The sequence below is a fragment of the Rutidosis leptorrhynchoides genome, chromosome 10 (assembly GCF_046630445.1).
Source record: "Rutidosis leptorrhynchoides isolate AG116_Rl617_1_P2 chromosome 10, CSIRO_AGI_Rlap_v1, whole genome shotgun sequence".
Classification (NCBI taxonomy): Eukaryota; Viridiplantae; Streptophyta; class Magnoliopsida; order Asterales; family Asteraceae; genus Rutidosis; species Rutidosis leptorrhynchoides.
The window spans coordinates 201091543-201112895 of NC_092342.1; the positions used below are offsets into that span (position 1 = coordinate 201091543).

Below are 21353 nucleotides of genomic sequence, written 5' to 3' on the forward strand. Positions count from 1 at the left end.
AACTCATAAAATCTCCACTGCTTATCATCCACAAACAAGTGGACAAGTTGAAAATACCAACCGAGCTTTAAAACGTATTCTAGAGAAAACCGTAGGATCAAATTCGAAGGAATGGTCCATTAAATTGGAGGATGCACTCTGGGCTTTTAGAACAGCCTACAAAACTCCAATTGGAACCACACCTTTTAGACTCGTTTACGAAAAAGCATGTCATCTTCCAGTAGAAATTGAACACAAAGCATTTTGGGCTTTGAAGATATGTAATCTTGATTTACATGAAACTGAACGTCTACGGTTAAGTCAACTAAACGAATTAGAAAAATTAAGACATGAAGCATACGAAAATTCGTTAATCTATAAGGAAAGAACGAAGAAATGGCATGATAAAAGAATCAGAAGTTCAAAAGAATTTAAAGAAGGAGACAGAGTTCTTATTTTCAATTCACGATTCAAGCTATTTCCTGGAAAATTGAAATCAAGATGGTCTGGACCATTCATAGTCAAAAGAGTTTTCCCATACGGAACAGTAGAATTAATAAATTCAAATGGGATTGAATTTAAGGTTAATGGTCACAGAGTTAAACATTACATAGATAGTCCGATGGAAATTGACAACGAAGTTAATCACAATTTTGATACCACAGCTAACTAAGTGTGGGGAGAATCAATTCTTTAAAGGATAATATGTATTTCTGTTAGAGTTAGATTTTCTGTTTTCGTGTAGTTCTGGAAAATGGAACCCGAATGGTCTTTCCCTAGCAGACCTTAAAGAACTAGTCTTCTCCCCCCATTCTGAATTTTTATTTTTTTTTAGGTTTTTCGAAATGAAGACTTCCTGTGAATTAAACCATGGTCTAATGCTACACGCTTTGATCACTAAACGTAATAATGACAACCTTTCGATTGAATTGGTATCAGTAATCAGAGAAAAATTGGACGGAGTAAGAAAAGAATCCAGATGCGAAGATAATAAGTTACAATTTGGTAAAGGAAAATCAAAATCTGCAGTGAAAAGAAAAGCACGACACCTTGAAAAATGTCACAAATGCGGAAAATGGTCACACGAAGGTAAATGTTCAAATAATCAAACCTATTCAAACACTGAATTTGTTACCTTATGCAGAGACGGACCGTTCATATGTTTAGAAGAAAAATCAATGAATGCTCGAGATTACGCCTATGTAGTCATGGAAAACCAATTAGTCTGACTATCTTATGAGTGGACTAGAGCATATCACTAAGAAATATATTTCACAGGTAAGTTTGTACAGTTTTTATTTTTATTTTTATTTTTATTTTTAACCTTTTGATAATAAACGCTAATTTGTTCGCTATAAAGTATTAAATTGGTATTCAATAAAATTAGGTCTTGCGACCGAAATTATTGATATCATTTAAAAATTTATTACATCACTGCAAAATTTAACGTTTATTCTTAAGGTATAAATATCTGTAATCAATCAACTCAAAATATTTCAAAAATTCGTCATGAGTTAAATTAGGTTATGGAACCGAAATTACTTTACCGAAAAGAGGGGCGTATATTTTTGATAATATTTGATTGATTAAAGTGGGATAAAAGCCAAAAAGATTTTTAATTTTATTTTTACTTTGTTTTTAAAATTAATATTAAAATAATATTGTAAACTTGTTAAAATTAAATCAATATATTTAAAATTGTAAATATTTGAAAAATTAATATTTTTAATATAAGTTTGTATGTATAAAAACAAAAATATAACTTAAGTTTGGTGTGAATTTTTAATTTTATGCATTTTAAATTTAAGTTTGGTGTGAATTTAAAAACAAAAATTTACTTTATTTCGTTAAGTTAAAAATATGATTTTTAAAAATTCGTCGTAAGTTGAAGACTAGGTCGTTGAACCGAAATTGCTTTACCCGAGGGCGGGACGAGAATTTTTATTATCATTATTTTTAATCTTATTGACTCAAAGTATGCCAAAAAAAAAAATTCTTAAAAATTTTAGCTTTTAAAACAATCGCTACAAAAAGACAAATTTTAAAATTTTGTCGAGGGACGGACTAGGACATCGATCCGAAACGACCTCGTTCTAAATAACAAGGGAAACAAATTTTTAAAATTAATTAATATTTGTTTTATAAGTTAAAGATTTAGGAAAAAATAAAAAAATAAATATAAACACCGCAACTCGCGGAGTTTAAAGGGGAGGAATACCGCAACTCACGGAGAGTTAAAAATCCAGAAAAAAAAATAAAAGTATCGAACAGACCAGTTTCTTCCCAACCCAACCCAAAAACTGCGAAAAACACACACAAATCCGAAATTTTTGGCCGTTTTTCATCAAATCTTTCACACAATCATGTTGAGAAGGATGCTATCAAGGAATTACTCAAGGAAAACGACTGAAAGGGGTGAATCTTCATCCCAAGCTCGCATTGCTCCTCCTGAGAATGCGGAACAACAGGATGTTGATAACCATTACAAACAAGATATACCTCATGCAGTTATGACATTTTCAGATATGCATGTGGAAGATTTGCACCTGAACTTGAGATTAGACAGACGTTGGATAGATTATCTAAAATATCAAAGGGGCTTGCACACTCTTCATTCTAAAGCTGTTGAGGTACCTAGGGTAATAGAATGGGAACCGTTAGAAGCCGTAGGATTGAGCGAACGGATTAGAGAATTACTTACACAGAGGTATGGTAATTCTACTTTTAACGATTGGGTACGATTATTCAACATGCGTAGACCTGTATATAAAGTATGGTGTGAAGAATTATTGTGTAGTATAGAAATAAATGATCGAATAGCTACTTTAACCGATCGGACTTTTATTAGATTTTTGCTAGGAGGTTCGATGCGACACATGTCTCTACTAGACATGGCTCAGGCCTTACGTATATATACGCCTGAGGAGCTAGCATCTGCCGATTGTCAAGGGTTGATATTAAATGGTAGGAAGATTGATGAAAATTTTGATACGCATGGTGTATGGAGTCAAATGACTAGCCATCACCAATTTAAAGGGGGAAATTACTCTTATCTTGATATTGATAGAGCTGAATTAATAGTAATCGATAGGTTTCTAGTGAACTCGATTACACAGCGAGGTAAAAATAAGGAAAAGGTAAATGAGCAAGATTTATTTTACCACATGTGTATTCGAGACCCACAAAGCGCTGTAAGTATACCTTATTGTGTAGGTTATTATTTATCGGCTATGGTTAGAGGGATGAGACCGCACAGTATAATAGGAGGTGGTATATTTATTACATTAATTGCTGAGTATCTCGATGTGGATATAAGTCAGGGGGATTATTAATCGAAGAACCAGAACCCCACGATACAATTGGTTTAAATATATATCATGGTGCTAAGGTTTTGAAGAGGCGAAATAACGCCGCAGTACAATATAATGGAAGACATCCACAGGTTGAAAGAAATCAATAGCCAGGTAATGTGGGTGGGGGAAATGAAATGACAGAAATGCAAAGGTTTATAGCTTCACAAGAGTATGAAAATGCTAGACATCGAGCATTTAAAGATTGGCAAGTTCATCAAAACCACATCATAGCTCATTGCTAACATGTAGGTAGAAACTATATTCCTACTCCAAAGCCCGTATTTCCTCCCTGGTCTATAGAGATCCAACCACCGTATCCTACTTATAACCCAGCTGACGCATTCTATAACACATACGGTTATGCATGGAAACCCTATTGGTGTCAGTATCAACCCTAGTTTATTTAATTTTATTTATTTTATTTTTGTAATGTTACTACATTTAACACTTATGTTGATATTGTAATAGTTTTTATAATTTTCTATCTTTTATAATTAGATTTTAATAATTTTTGAATGTGGGGTAATATACCAAACTTCAAAAAATATGTATATATGTTTGAAGTTTATCTTATGTACACAACAGGGTAAAACAACGCATTTTCAAAGACTGGCATTAAGTTCATCAAAAGCAACTAATTTTGACGACAAGATGCAAAATATATGTGATGTAGCAACAAACGGAATGAACAAATGATGTGCACCATTTATCATTCAAGAACAAAGAACAATATGTTTGGAAACTTTGGTAAAATTTAATCATTTATCTACGCTAATTACCCTCAATAATTTAAATTGTTACTGATTTCTTACAAATGAGGGCATTGCAAGATCTTAAGTGTGGGAAGGGGTTAAATTCTTTCAGATTTTAAAATTTTTTTGACTTAAACACTTGGTTACCATTAAAAATACTAGTAACGCAGTAGTTGTATTAGAATCTAGTGCTCTCTGATAACAAAGAATAGCCCTAGTCTTATATACTGACTACCCACTTCTAGTAAAAAATTTTAAAATTTTCAATTAAATGAACTCAAAATCATGTTTATACATATTTATGAACGATAAAACTAGGTGTTAATACCGAAATTATTGTTACCTCGGAAAAGACATAAATTGAGAAACAACCTAAAAATGTTAGAATTCATTTATATATGGAATAGAGGAAAATAAAAAGGCAAAGAAAGGAAAATAAAAGCCAAGTGTGGGAAATTTTTACCAAGTTATTCAAAATATATATCACATATTTTTGTACAAATAATTGAAAATACTTTTGTTTTGGACGATAATTAACTGTTTTACCCGATAAAAGAAAAGAAGAGATGGATCTACACGATGAATCAATTCCATCATTTAAAGGAAGTAAAGTCTTCCGAAAAAGACACGCGCTTCTTGATTTAGGTCAAGAAGTTGTCGTTCATACCAGCTGTAGGTTGACGAAAAATCTAGAAAAGTCATCACTAAAATCAGCAGGAAATCCACGGACCTAAGCATCAAACAGGGTCACCAAGTGGTCAGATTTATCCTAACCATGAGAAGGATTTATCTAGTACAATGGGGGGCACCGTGCAAATTAGCTTGATAAGACTAATGAATCAGATCCCCAGAAAGGATAATCTCTTTAAAGATCAAAAATTAGCTTTTAAGACTGATATTACTCAATCCTAGAGATTGACCTTAAAGATTGAGAATTATAAACTCATGGAATTCGATGATATCTAAACTCGAGCTTGAACGAGAAAATATTTTGATCAAAATTACAAACCGATTTGTTTTCTGAAAACCCATTTTCAATGCGTTCATTACCATTGAACGTAAAATCCTAGGAATTCACCTGGAATTCATTAGGTCACCTGAACCAATTCGGGTGTCAACCGTAAGAACGGTGGTTGCATAGCATGGTCAAAGACAGGACCTTGTGCCAGACCGAAAAATTATAAGGGTGAGCTTTACTATTGCTCCTACCAAGGATAGTAATTGCATCCGACGCGTTATAGACCATAATTAAAAGTATGTCAGGGGACATTGCCTTAACAGTTGCTTGTTCAACGCTTTCCTTTACAACCGGACGGTAGTTTATCGAAAGGTAATATACTGAACAAGTATACTGGACGTGTTGCTTTCTCAATACAAGGTTAGCAAGTGGGTGACACAAAACCGCAAGTTTTGAGCTAAAATTTTCAAATCTAAAACCCACCAAACCCACAAAAATAATTTGCAAAAACCGGTGAAGAGTTATTTCGGAAAACTTATCTAGGGTAAAAACTAGATTTAATTTTCAAAAGATCAAATGTTTTCATAAAGATCCAATTTCCTTAATGGATCTAAATTTTTAAAGTCATGTGGGACTGTAAACCACATCGTTACTACCATTGTTTATACCGCCGTATAGAAATCACTGGTGTACAAAGTGTGAAGAATAAAGAAGTGATTCTAGTATATTTCAAGACTATATTGCTTGAGGACAAGCAACGCTCAAGTGTGGGAATATTTGATAATGCTAAAAACGAACATATATTTCATAGCATTATCCCTCAAGAAAGACAAGCTTTTACCTGAAGTTGTCCTATTTACAAGTAATATTCGTTTAAATAATAAAAGGTGAAGACAAAAGACAGATTCGACGAATTGAAGACGCAAACGACCAAAAAGCTCAAAAGTACAAAATAGAATCAAAGTGGTTCCAATTATTGATAAGAAACGTCTCGAAATTACAAAAGTACAAGATTCAAAACGCAAAGTACAAGATATTAAATTGTACGCAAGGACGTTCGAAAATCCGGAACCGGGACATGAGTCAACTCTCAACGCTCGACGCAACGGACAGAAAGTTACAAATTAATTATATATATAAATATAATATAATATATAATTAATTATATAAATTATATATTTATATTATATTTATATTATTAAAATCCGTCGGCAAAGCTAAGATCCAAATTGGAGTGAGTTGGAAATTCAAACTCCGCGACTCGCGGAGTTTGAAGGGTAAATTCACCGCGACTCGCGGAGCACTCAAAACCAAATCTGCCTATAAAAGGAAACGCATTTTGATCGTTTTAAATATCATATATCAATCTCTCTATCTATATGTAAATGTATATATATATATATATATATATATATATATATATATATATATACATATAAATTTTAATTTTAATTTTAAATCCTAATAATAAGGGTATGTTAGCGAATGTTGCAAGGGTGTAAGTTGAAATTCTGTCCGTGTAACGCTACGCTATTTTTAATCATTGTAAGTTATGTTCAACCTTTTTACATTAATGTCTCGTAGCTAAATTATTATTATGCTTATTTAAGATGAAGTAATCATGATGTTGGGCTAAAAATATTAAAATTAGGTAATTGGGCTTTGTACCATAATTGGGGTTTGGACAAAAGAATGACACTTATGGAAATTAGACTATGGGCTATTAATGGGCTTTATATCGCAATTTTAATTATCGTACTTTTTAATTATCGCAATTTTATTTTATCGCACTTTTATTTATCGCAATTTCATTATCGTTATTTACTTTACGCTTTAAATTAAGTTATATTTATTTTTAATATTTTACATTAGGTTTTAACTGCGACTAAGTTTTAAAATCGACAAACCGGTCATTAAACGGTAAAAACCCCCTTTTTATAATAATAATATTACTTATATATATTTGTATTTTTATAAATTAAAACTAATATAGCGTTAAGCTTTATTTAAAGATTTTCCCTGTGGAACGAACCGGACTTACTAAAAACTACACTACTGTACGATTAGGTACACTGCCTATAAGTATTGTAGCAAGGTTTAAGTATATCCATTCTATAAATAAATAAATATCTTGTGTAAAATTGTATCGTATTTAATAGTTTTTCCTAGTAAAATATAAGCTATTTCATATACACCTCGCATAGCATCATCTATGTTGGGGTATGTTGAGTCAAAATAGGTTCTTAACCCGTAGCGTAAAATTGCATTTGGGTTCCCCGCATTTAATGCTTTAAAGAAAACACGGTGTAACTTAAAGTCTCCCCAATGTGATATACCCCACCTATCAAAGGAAAGCCTTTTATAAACTAAGGCATTTCTGGAAAGTCTTTCAAATGTTTGACAAGTTAATTTCGCCATAACTAAATGTGCTGATGAATTCTGACCGACTCTAGACAAGATTTCCTTAATCATATCCTCTGGTAGGTCTTCTAAAATATTCGATTGTCTACCCTTAATGTCCATTTTGTTTTTATACTGTAAAATAGACAAGGATTAGATTCTTAATAACAAACAATACAAGCAATTTTTACATAGAACAAAAAAGTACAAACACACTACAATACATTTATTACACAACATGCTCACACCCATCTAATCCGAATCACTGGTTTCTTCTTCTTCGGACTTGGTTCTTTTTCCTAATCTTCTAGGGATATATGATGTTCCTCTAATACGAGTCGTCGTTTTTCACATTGGTTTAGAAAAACCTGGTGGTTTAGAGGTTCCCGAGTTATTGTCACGATATTGAAAATATGGGTGTTGACGGTACATATAAAGTTCATCGCGGTCGGAATCAGATTTCTCTATTTTGATGCCTTTTCCCTTATTATTTTCTTTTGCCTCATTAAATTGGGTCGGGATAATTTCTATAACATCATAGGAATCCTCATCAGGATCCGATTCATCGGAAAATTGGTAATTTTCCCAATATTTTGCTTCCTTAGCGGAAACACCATTGACCATTATTAACTTTGGTCCATTGGTTGAGGATTTTCTTTTATTTGACCGATTTTCTGTGGTTCCTACTATTCCCCCCTCCGGAACCTCTTCTTCTTCTTCCAGTTCAGCTTCTTCTGGTTCCTCTTCTTCCGGTTCCTCTTCTTCCGGTTCTTCGGGAACTTGTGAATCTTGCCAATATATATTCGACTCTTCGTTATTATTAGGTGAGTCAATGGGATTTTTGCTAGAGGTAGACATCTATCACACAATATCAAACACGTTAAGAGATTAATATACCACATAATATTTACATGTTAATAATATATAGTTTCCAACAAAAATGTTAAGCAATCATTTTTAAAGAAAACACGGTCGAAGTCCAGACTCACTAATGCATCCTAACAAACTCGATAAGACACACTAATGCAAATTTTCTGGTTAAGACCAATGCTCGGATACCAACTAAAATGTCCCGTTCATATTGATTATAAATGTTCCATATTAATTGATTTCGTTACGAGGTTTTGACCTCTATATGAGACGTTTTTCAAAGACTGCATTCATTTTTTAAAACACCCATAACCTTTATTTTATCAATAAAGGTTTCAAAAGCATTACGTAGATTATCAAATAATGATAATCTAAAATATACTGTTTACACACAATCATTACGTAATGGTTTCCAATAGAAATATATTACATCGACATATGTTTCTTGAATACAGTTTTTACACAATATCATACAAACATGGACTCCAAATCTTGTCCTTATTTTAATATGCAACAGCGGAAGCTCTTAGTATTCACTTGAGAATAAACATGCTTTAAACTTTAACAAAAATGTTGGTGAGTTATAGGTTTAACCTATTTATATCAAATCGTAACAATAGACCACAAGATTTCATATTTCAATACACATCCCATACATAGAGATAAAAATCATTCATATGGTGAACACCTGGTAACCGACATTAACAAGATGCATATATAAGAATATCCCCATCATTCCGGGACACCCTTCGGATATGATATAAATTTCGAAGTACTAAAGCATCCGATACTTTGGATGGGGTATGTTAGGCCCAATAGATCTATCTTTAGGATTGTCGTCAATTAGGGTGTATGTTCCCTAATTCTTAGATTACCAGACTTAATAAAAAGGGGCATATTCGATTTCGATAATTCAACCATAGAATGTAGTTTCACGTACTTGTGTCTATTTTGTAAATCATTTATAAAACCTGCATGTATTCTCATCCCAAAAATATTAGATTTTAAAAGTGGGACTATAACTCACTTTCACAGATATTTCCTTCCTCGAAAATAAGACTTGGCCACAGATCGATTCACGAACCTATACAAATATGTACATATATATCAACGTATGATCAAAATATAATTACAACCATTTTTAATATGTTTTAAAGATTTGAGTGTATTAAGTCAGCTGTCCTCGTTAATAACCTACAACTAGTTGTCCAAAGTTAGATATACATAAATAAATTGATGTATATTATCTTGAATCAATCCACGACCCAGTGAATACACGTCTCTGGCTAGATCACAACTCAAAGTATATATATTTTTCGAATCAACCTCAACCCTGTATAGCTAACTCCAACATTACTACATATAGAGTGTCTATGGTTGTTCCAAATAATATTTATACATGGGACGATATGATATGTCAAAACATTTGCATACGTGTCTATGGTATCCCAAGATTACATAATATATTAGAATACATGTATAATACAATATAAGTTAGTTAGGATATGATTTGTATAGATTTGTTAAACATTTCTCGTAGCTAAAAAGATCAAAAATATCTAATCTTGTTTTACCCATAACTTCTTCATTTTAAATCCGTTTTGAGTGAATCAAATTGCTATGGTTTCGTATTAACCTCTAATTTAAGAATAAAAATAGATAAAGTATAGGTTTATGGTCGGAAATTTAAGTTACATGTCAATTACTAAAGAGGTAGTCATTTCCGTCGAAAGAACGACATCTTGATGACTATTTTGAAAAACATACTTTCACTTTGAGTTTAACCAAGATTTTTGGATATAGTTTTATGTTCATATGAAAAATCATTTTCCCAGAATAACAACTTTTAAATCAAAGTTTATCATAGTTTTTAATTATCCAAACCAAAACAGCCCCCGGTTTCACTACGACGGCGTATATCCGATTTTATGGTGTTCATCGTGTTTCCAGGTTTTAAATCATTAAGTTAGCATATCATATAGATATAGAACATGTGTTTAGTTTATTTTAAAAGTCAAGTTAGAAGGATTAACTTTTGTTTGCGAACAAGTTTAGAATTAACTAAACTATGTTCTAGTGATTACAAGTTTAAACCTTCGAATAAGATAGCTTTATATGTATGAATCGAATGATGTTATGAACATCATTACTACCTCAAGTTTTCTAGATAAAACTACTGGAAATGAGAAAAATGGATCTAGCTTCAAAGGATCCTTGGATGGCTTAAAAGTTCTTGAAGCAGAATCATGACATGAAAACAGTTCAAGTAAGATTTTCACTCGAAATAAGATTGTTATATTGGTAGAAATTGAATCAAAGTTTGAATATGAATATTACCTTGAATTAGAAAGATAACCTACTGTAAATAACAAAGGTTCCTTGATCTTAGATGATTACTTGGAATGGATTAGAAAGCTTGAAAGTAGACTTGCAAACTTGGAAGTATTCTTGATTTTTATGAAACTATACTTATGGAATTTATGAAGAACACTTAGAACTTGAAGATGGAACTTGAGAGAGATCAATTAGATGAAGAAAATTGAAGAATGAAAGTGTTTGTAGGTGTTTTTGGTCGTTGGTATATGGATTAGATATAAAGGATATGTAATTTTATTTTCATGTAAATAAGTCATGAATGATTACTAATATTTTTGTAATTTTATGAGATATTTCATGCTAGTTGCCAAATGATGGTTCCCACATGTGTCAGGTGACTCACATGGGCTGCTATGAGCTAATCATTGGAGTGTATATACCAATTGTACATACATCTAAAAGCTGTGTATTGTACGAGTACGAATGCGGGTGCATACGAGTAGAATTATTGATGAAACTGAACGAGGATGTAATTGTAAGCATTTTTGTTAAGTAGAAGTACTTTGATATGTGTCTTGAAGTCTTTCAAAAGTGTAAGAATACATATCAAAACACAACATGTATATACATTCTAATGGAGTCGTTAAGTCTTCGTTAGCCGTTATATGTAAGTGTTGTTTTGAAACCTTTAAGTTAACGATCTCAATTAATGTTGTTAACCCAATGTTTATTATATCAAATGAGATGTTATATTATTATATTATCATGATATTATGATATATGAATATCTCTTAATATGATATATACATTAAAATATCGTTACAACGATAATCGTTACATATAAGTCTCGTTTTGTAATTCTTGAGTTAGTAATCTTGTTTTTACATGTGTAGTTCATTGTTAACACACTTAATGATATATTTAAATATCATTTTATCATGTTAAATATAGTGTATCAATATCTTAATATGATACAAATGTATTTAGTAGACGTTATCAAAACGATAATCGTTATATATATCATTTCGAGTTTCTTAACTTAGTAATCTCATTTCTTATGTATATCACACATTGTTAATATATTTAGTGAGATACTTACTCATCATAAACTTATGTCAACCATATATATATGTATATATATACCACAACATGTAGTTTTTACAATTTTGTAACATTCGTGAATCGCCGGTCAACTTGGGTGATCAATTGTCTATATGAAACTTATTTCATTTAATCAAGTCTTAACAAGTTTGATTGTTTAACACGTTGGAAACATTTAGTCATGTAAATATCAATCTCAATTAATATATATAAACATGGAAAAGTTCGGGTCACTACAATTGAGGTGTATATACCAATAGTATATACATCTAGAAGCTGTGTATTGTACGAGTACGAATACGTGTGCATACGAGTAGAATTGTTGATGAAAATGAATGAGAATGTAATTGTAAGCATTTTTGCTAAGTAGAAGTACTTTGATATGTGTCTTGAAGTCTTTCGAAAGTGTACTAATACAACTTAATACACTACATGTATATACATTTTAACTGAGTCGTTAAGTCATCGTTAGTCGTTACATGAAAGTGTTGTTTTGAAACCTTTAAGTTAACGATCTCATTTAATGTTGTTAACCCAATATTTATTATATCTAATGAGATGTTAAATTATTACATTATCATGATATTATGATGTATGAATATATCTTAATATGATATATATACATTAAAATGTCGTTACAACGATAATCGTTACATATATGCCTCGTTTTGTAATTCTTAAGTTAGTAGTCTTGTTTTACATATGTAGTTCATTGTTAACATACTTAATGATATATATAATTATCATCTTATCATGTTAAATATAGTGTAACAATATCTTAATATGATACATATGTATTTAGTAAGACGTTGTTATAACGATAATCGTTATGTATATCGTTTGGAGCTTCATAATTCAATAATCTCATTTTTTATGTATATCGCACATTGTTAATATACTTAGTGAAATACTTACTTATCATAATCTCATGTTAACCATATATATGCCCATATATATATATATATATCATCATGTCGTTTTTACAAGTTTTAACGTTCGTGAATCGTCGGTCAACTTGGGTGGTCAATTGTCTACATAAAACTCATTTCAATTAATCAAGTCTTAATAAGTTTGATTGCTTAATATGTTGGAAACATTTATTCATGTAAATATTAATCTCATATAATATATAATCATGGAAAAGTTTGGGTCACTACAGTACCTACCCGTTAAATAAATTTCGTCCTGAAATTTTAAGCAGTTGGAAGTGTTGACGCATCATCTGGAAATAAGTGTGAGTATTTCTTCTTCATCTGATCTTCACGCTCCCAGGTGAACTCGGGTCCTCTGCGAGCATTCCATCGAACCTTAACGATTGGTATTTTGTTTTTCTTAAGTCCTTTAACCTTCCGATCCATTATCTCGACAGGTTCTTCAATGAATTGAAGTTTTTCATTGATTTGAATTTCGTTTAAAGGAAGTATCTTTATTAGACGATAAGAGTTTTCTTAGATTTTTACTTGGAGGTAGGATGTACAGGATGTCCATGCTAGACATGGCTAGGGCTTTGCAGATTTACACCCCCATTGAATTATTATCACCTGATTGTACATCTTTGATTTATAACGGTGATAGGGTAGATAGAGGTTTTGACGCTAACGCCATATGGAGGCGTATGTCAAATTTTAATGTGTTTACACGGGGAGGAAGACACTCCTATTTAGATATTAATAAAGCAGAGCTCCGTATAATACATAGATTTTTAGCAAAATCGATTACACAAAGAGGTAAAAACAAGGAGAAAATGACTCTAAACGATTTATTCTACCTTAAGTGCATTCGAGACACTAGAGGCTTTGTTAATATCCCCTACTGTGTTGGTTATTATTTGTCCAAAGTTGTGGAAGGTATACAGGACGGGGGAATAATAGGAGGAGGAATTTTTGTTACTCTCATTGGAGAGTATTTAGGTGTAGATAGGGAAGACGGGGGTCTAATGATGGTGGTTGAGGAACAAACCGATACTATAGGTTTGCAGGTATATCAAGGTGCAAATGTACTAACTCGGAGTCACAATCGGCCAATACCATACCAGGGTACCCATCCACAGGTAGAGAGGGGTTCGGATGAGGAGATGGAGGAAGCACATGACATTAGGGATGTCATTAGGGATAGTTATACTGACGTTTATCAGCATATAGATGAGGTGGAAATGAATAACCAGGCTAGGCATCGTCAGTATGTGCAGTGGAGAGTCGCGGATTTATACGAGCAATCCAGGCGATGCCAGCATGATAGATGGGCCTATCATCAGCACCAAATCATGAGCCAGCTATCATATCAGGTACCACATAACTACATCCCGACTCGGCCTGCTTTTTATCCACCACATCAGCCCGACATGAGACCACCCTTTGACCTGTACGACCCCAACCAAGCCTACCAGGACACCTATCACCAACCATGGAACCTGAGCAATGATATGAACTGGAATCCATATCCAAATTGATAGTGTTCCATTGGTGATTTCTTATCTTTTATTATTTTTATCTATTTATGTTAAACATTTAACATTTTGATACTTTTATGTAATGTTTAACATTTTTATTATTGTGTTACTAATATTTCATATTTATAATTTGAAAGTGAGATATTAAGTCCCATTTCAAATTACCATGCATGTGTATATTTGTATTGTATGTATATTGTCAATTGTACACAACAGGGTAAAACAGCGAACTTTCAAAGACTGGCATTAAGTTCAGCAAAAACAACTAATTTTGATGACACGATGCAAAATAAGTGTGATATAACAACTGCGGGAATGAACAAATGATGTGCACCAGTTATCATTCAAACAAACAACAATATGTTTGGAAACTTTGGTAAAATTTAATCATTTTTCTACGCTAATCACACTCAATAATTTAAATTGTTACTATTTCTTGCAAATGAGGGCATTGCAAGATCTTAAGTGTGGGAAGGGATTAAATTCTTTCAGTTTAAAAAAAAAAATTTGACTTATATACTTGGTTTAATAGCCACCGTTAAACTTTACTAGTAACGTAGTAGTTGTATTAGAATCTAGTGCTCTCTGATAATAAAGAACAGCCCTAGTCTTATATACTGACTACCCACTTCTAGTAAAATTTTTAAAAAATTTTCAACTAAATGAACTCAAAATCATGTTTATACATATTTATGAACGATAAAACTAGGTGTTAACACCGAAATTATTGTTACCTCAGAAAGGACATAAATTGAGAAACAACCCAAAACGCTTGAATTCATTTAAAATGGAATAGAAGAGAATAAAAAAGCAAAGAAAGAAATATAAAAGCCAAGTGTGGGAAATATTTACCAAGTTATTTAGAACATATATCACATATTTTTGTATAAATAATTGAAGATACTTTTGTTTTAGACGATATTAATCAGTTTTACCCAGTTTATTGTAATATAAATGGAATTTAAAAGGAAGTAAAGTCTTCCGAGAAAAAGATACGCGCTTCTTGATTTAGGTCAGGAAGTTGTCATCCAGACCAGTTGTAGAGTCTACAAAAAACCTTGAAAAGTTTTCTCGAAAATCAGCCGAAAATCCACGGACCTCAGCATCAAACAGGGTCGCCAAGTGGTCAGACTTATCCTAACCATGAGAGGATCTATCTCGTACAATGGGGGGCACCGTATAAATTAGCTTATAAGACTAATGAATCAGATCCCCAGAAAGGATAATCTCTTTAAAGATCAAAAATCGGATTTTAAGACTGATATTACTCAATCCTTGAGATTGACCTTAAAGATTGAGAATTACAAACTCATGAAATTTGATGATATCTAAACTCGAGCTTGAACGAGAAAATATTTTGATCAAATTAAAACCAATTTGTTTTCTGAAAACCTATTTTCAATGCGTTCATTACCATTGAATGTAAAATCCTAAGAATTCACCGAAATTCATTAGGTCACCTGAACCAAATCGGGTGTCAACCGTAAGAACGGTGGTTGCATAGCATGGTCGAAGATAGGACCTTGTACCAGACCGAAAAATTATAGGGTGATCTTTACTATTGCTCCTACAAAGGATAGTAATTGCATCTGACACGTTGTGGACCATAATCAAAAGCATCTCATTAGACATTGCCTTAACAGTTGCTTGTTCAACGCTTTCCTTTATAACCGGATGGTAGTTTACCAAAAGGTAATATACGGAATAAGTAAACTGGACGTGTTGCTTTCCTAATACAAGGTTAGCAAGTGGGTGACACAAAACCATAAGTTTTGAGCTAAAATTTTAAAAAACAGAAACCCACAAAACCCACAAAAACATTTTGCAAACACCGGTGAAGGGTTATTCCGGAAAACTTAACTGAATGTATTTTCAAAAAGATCAAATGTTTTCATAAAGATCCAATTTCCTAAAGGATCTAAATTTGTATAGTCATGTGGGACTGTAAACCACAACGCTACTATCATTGTTCATACCGCCGTATCAAAATCACCGATGTACAAAGTGTGAAGAATAAAGAAGTGATTCTAGTAAAGTTATATTCAAGTTCTATATTGCTTGAGGATAAGCAACGCTCAAGTGTGGGAATATTTGATAATGCTAAAAACGAACACATATTTCATAGCATTATCCTTCAAGAAAGACAAGCTTTTAGTTACAATTGTTCTATTTTCAAGTGATATTCGTTTAAATAATAAAAGGTGAAGACAAAAGATAGATTCGACGATTTAAAAACGCAAACGACCAAAAAGCTAAAAAGTACAAAGTACAATCCAAGTGGTTCAAATTATTGGTGAGAAACGTCTAAAAATTACAAGAGTACAAGCCGCTGATCACACAGTGCAAGATATTAAATCGTACGAAAGGACGTTCAAAAATCTGGAACTGGGACACAAACCAACTATCAACGCGCAACTCAATGGAACTGAAAGTGCAAGTCTACTATGCACATGAATATAATATAATATATATATATATATATATATATATATATATATATATATATATATATATATATATATATATATATATAATTATATAAAATTATATATATTATATTATATTATTAAAAACTGTCAGCAAGCTAGAAAACAAGATGAAGTGAGCTGTCCCAGGAGGCCATGCGATCGCATGGCCTGGTAGTTATAAATCTATGCGATCGCATGGGAAGAAATTCCAGGCCAAGTGATATAAATAGCGAACGAATTGGACGAGTTATTGAAACCTTCATCAACTGATATTCACTCTCTCTCAAATATATATTTATATTTATATTTTAATTATAATTTTAATATTAAGTTAATAATAATAAGGTAATAGAGTCGAATGTTTTAAGGTTTTGTAAGTCAAAACTCTATCCGTGTAACGCTACGCTATTAATACTCATTGTAAGTTATGTTCAACCTTTTTAAATTAATGTCTCGTAGCTAAGTTATTATTATGCTTATTTAAGCCGAAGTAATAATGATGTTGGACTAAATATTAAAGACGAGGTTATTGGGCTTTGGACCATAATTGGTGTTTGGACAAAAGACCGACACTTGTGGAAATTGGACTATGGGCTATTAATGGGCTTTATATTAATTAAATGATATCTCGTTGATTTAATATAGAGATTTATAATTTGACGTATTTATATTTAACCACATACGCTTAACTGGGTACAGTGGGTAGGATATTTATAAATACCAATAATTGTTCATTTAACCGGACACAGGGATGAATTAATAGTTATTGGACTCGTTAAAATATGGGGGGTTACATTCAAGGGTAATTGGTGTAATTGTTAAGAAAGTATTAAAATCTTGGATTACACGCAGTCGATAACCTGGTGTATTCATTAAACAAAGTATTAAGACCTTGTTACAGTTTAAGTCCCCAATTAGTTGGAATATTTGACTTCGGGGATAAGGTTAATTTAACGAAGACTCTCGCACTTTATAATTATGATCGATGGACTATTATGGACAAAACCAGATGGACATATCGAATAATCCAGGACAAAGGACAATTAACCCATGGTAATAAATTAAATTCAACACGTCAAACATCATGATTACGGAAGTTTAAATAAGCGTAATTCCTTTAATTTATATCTCATCGTACTTTTATTTACCGTCATTTTATTTATTGTCATTTTATTTATCGTACTTTAAATTATCACACTTTTATTTTATCGCACTTTTAATTATCATCATTTACTTTATGCTTTAAATTAAGTTATATTTAATATTTTATATTAGGTTTTAATTGTGATTTAAGACGGAAAAGCGACAAACCGGTCATTAAACGGTAAAACCCCCTTTTATAATAATAATAATAATACTACTTATATATATATTTATACAAATATAGTTAATAAAAATATAGCGTTAAACTCAGCAGATCCTTGTGGAACGAACCGGACTTACTAAAAACTACACTACTCTACGATTAGGTACACTGCCTATAAGTGTTGTAGCAAGGTTTAGGTATGTCCATTCTATAAATAAATAAATAACTTGTGTAAATTGTATCGTATTTAATAGTATTTCGTAATAAAATAATATCTATTTCGTACTACACCTCGCACACCTCAAGTATTTTTGGTGCCGTTGCCGGGGACTCGAAAGCGAACGCTATATAAAAAAAATATATTTAGTTTTTAATCTATTTTTGTAAAAATATAAGAAGTTTTAAACATAAAAATACAAAAATATAAAAAAATAATAATAATTATATATATATAAAGTATAAAAGTATTTTTTTTAGTTCTTAAAAATATAAGTTTATTTTAATAAATATTACTTATAAACATTATAAAGTAAAAAGTTAAAAAGTTAAAAAAAAAAAAAACGCTGAAACTGCATTTTTTTGAATCTGCATCAAACTGAGTCTGCACTCCCATGCGATCGCATGAGCTGGAAACATTGAACCCATGCGACCGCATGACCTGGTCTGACAGGGTCTGATCCTTAATCTGATCGAATTAGGGTTTGTAATTAATAATAATTATAATAATTAATTAAGTTTAGGGTTTATTAAATTAATAATTAGTTTATCTTTAATTTAAATTTGAATTATTAAGTTTTATTAGATTTAATAATTATATAATTTTATATAAAAAAATAATATTTTTATAAATTTAAGTAATTTCATCATTTGTATCTTTTTATAAATTATATATTTTTAATCGTTTAATTCGTAATTTGTATATTTATCGTTCGTAATTAGTTTTAAACTTTGATTTTGCCGTAGTTATTTTATATTTTCTAAACTCTCAGGATTTTCCGTAAATTCCCTTAAGTGCTTTTTCTTTAGATTAAGATTTAGGCGCTTTAGAATTTTACGACGTCACTTATCGCTTTAGTTTTAAATAGATTTTAGTGCCTAATTAAGTTATTGCCGTTTTGAATATAGAATTCCTTTTAATCTTTAATTCCTTTTTAATAATTAGTTTTTAGACTTTTAAGTTTCGACGCTTTCCTTTCAACGTTTATTATTTTTCGACGTTTGTTTTTCGACTTCTTATTTTTCGACGCGATTTTTCTTTCTCATTTCTGCGCTCTAGTTTTTAGGACATAGAATTTTCAAAGTTTTCTTTAAATTTCGAAGAAAAATTATTTTAAGTGGTTAAATTAATAGACATCCAAAATTTTCTGGTTCGTAGTAATAGTTGGATTTGTTAGTGGCGAGTTGTGGGCTTCCGATTTAAAGGGTCCTGGCTACCTGCTGCATCTATTAGCTATTTGAAACGTGGGCAAAATCAGAAAAGTCTATTAATTTGATAACTTATATAATTTTTATCTTTATAACTAATAGGATATTCAGTGAATGCACCGAGCAAAACGTTCACCGCCTTTCATACGTTCACTACCTGTAACTCGATCAATACATCTAGCCAATATCGTCGCTGTTGATTTTTCTTTAGAATCGTCATCTAGTCGACCAAGTACTCCAATTCAAATTTCCAATAATCCATTTTTTGAACCCAACCTCATAATTGAGAACCCGGAGGATATTCAAGGATAATTCAGAGATCCTGAACCACTAATCATTCCTCCTGAACCACAAATTACTCATCCAGAGATTGTCGAGAAACAAACCATTAAATCAGAATCCCCTAGTGATTTAGAATCAACAAACTCAATCATGAAAAATCAAGAACCTCTAAGTATGGAAGATCGAATGAGAGCCATACGCACGGGCCAAGGTCATGCCATTACTCAACCAGACATTAATGCACCAGATTATGAAATCAAAGGACAAATCCTATACATGTTAACTAATCGATGCGAATTTAGTGGTACGCCAAAAGAAGATCCAAACGATCATCTTCAAACCTTTAATAGGATATGTACTCTATTTAAAATCAGAGAAGTTGAGGATGAACAGATCTATCTCATGTTATTTTCCTGGACTTTAAAGGGAGAAGCCAAAGATTGGTTAGAATCGTTACCTGAAGGAGCGATTGACACATGGGATGTTTTAGTTGAGAAATTTCTTAAAAGATTCTTTTCGGCATCTAAAGCCATGAGACTTCAAGGAGAAATTGTTACGTTCACACAAAAGCCAAATGAAACTTTATATGAAGCGTGGACAAGATTTGGAAAGTTGTTGAGAGGATGTCCTCAACATGGTTTAGACACTTACCAAATAGTGCAAATATTCTACCATGGATGCGACGTTGCTACACGAAAAGACATCGACACAGCAGCTGGTGGTTCCATTATGAAGAAAACCGCAACTGAAGCTTACAAAATTATTGATAACACAGCCTCCCACTCACATGAGTGGCATCAAGAAAAAAACATTGTTAGATCATCTAAAGTGGCTAGAGCCGATTCTAGCCATGACTTTGATTCCATTTCCGCAAAGTTAGATTCTTTCGAGAGATGTTAGGACCCCGAAGTTGTATAGTGTTAATGTGAAATAAGCTTAAATGAAGGTTCCTTAGAAGAGGGCTATATAAGGAACCTAAGTAGTCCTAATTAGATAGCCATTGCATTGTAACCGAGTTCTAGAAGCTGTGGAATGTAATTTTACCGAATCTTTCTTTATCTTATCATTTCTCTCAATCTCAACATGATCTGACCTATCATTTGGTATCAGAGCTTCCAGGAAGTGATTCTACATCACTATATCGATCCAGAGATTGTAGATTACAGAATCTGAATACTCTCGGTATTTTGAATCACATTCGGTTTTATCGAATTTGATAATCTGACGTTCAGATTCTTGTGATAAGTTCAGCGAAGGTGCATTAGGTCTTTTAGAAAGAGTTTCGATCATCATTACAGCTTTTTAACTTCAATTATGGAGAATCAAGTTGATTTTTAGAGTTTGTGGCTAAAACTCTCGGTATTGCTTAATTCAAGCTTGATTCTGGATTTTTGTGAACATTTAAGGATTCAGTTGTGTTCGTGAGGTGTTAAATCATATTTCTGACGGTTCAATTTCTTCAATTCATCAAGTTTTGAAGATTTGATCAACACTCGGTATCGTAACTGTCATACTGAGTCTGCTTCATTACTTAAATTCATCTTAAGTGTTGCAGATTGTGGTGTGATCGTGATTCTATCACATTCGGTTTGATTATACGCAGCTAATTGGTGTGGTTTGAGAAAGGATTCTGTCATATTTCTAAGTTTTAAACTTAGACTCGGTATTGTCAACTGCTACAGTTGACATTCGGT

At 31.9% G+C, this 21353-nt stretch overlaps 1 non-coding gene across 1 annotated transcript; it reads right to left on the reverse strand.

The window, feature by feature from the left end:
• Nucleotides 1-20193: 20193 nt before the first annotated feature.
• Nucleotides 20194-20300, reverse strand: LOC139873961 (small nucleolar RNA R71). The gene has a single exon (XR_011767670.1). It is a non-coding gene; the product is annotated as a small nucleolar RNA R71 (small nucleolar RNA).
• Nucleotides 20301-21353: the final 1053 nt, after the last annotated feature.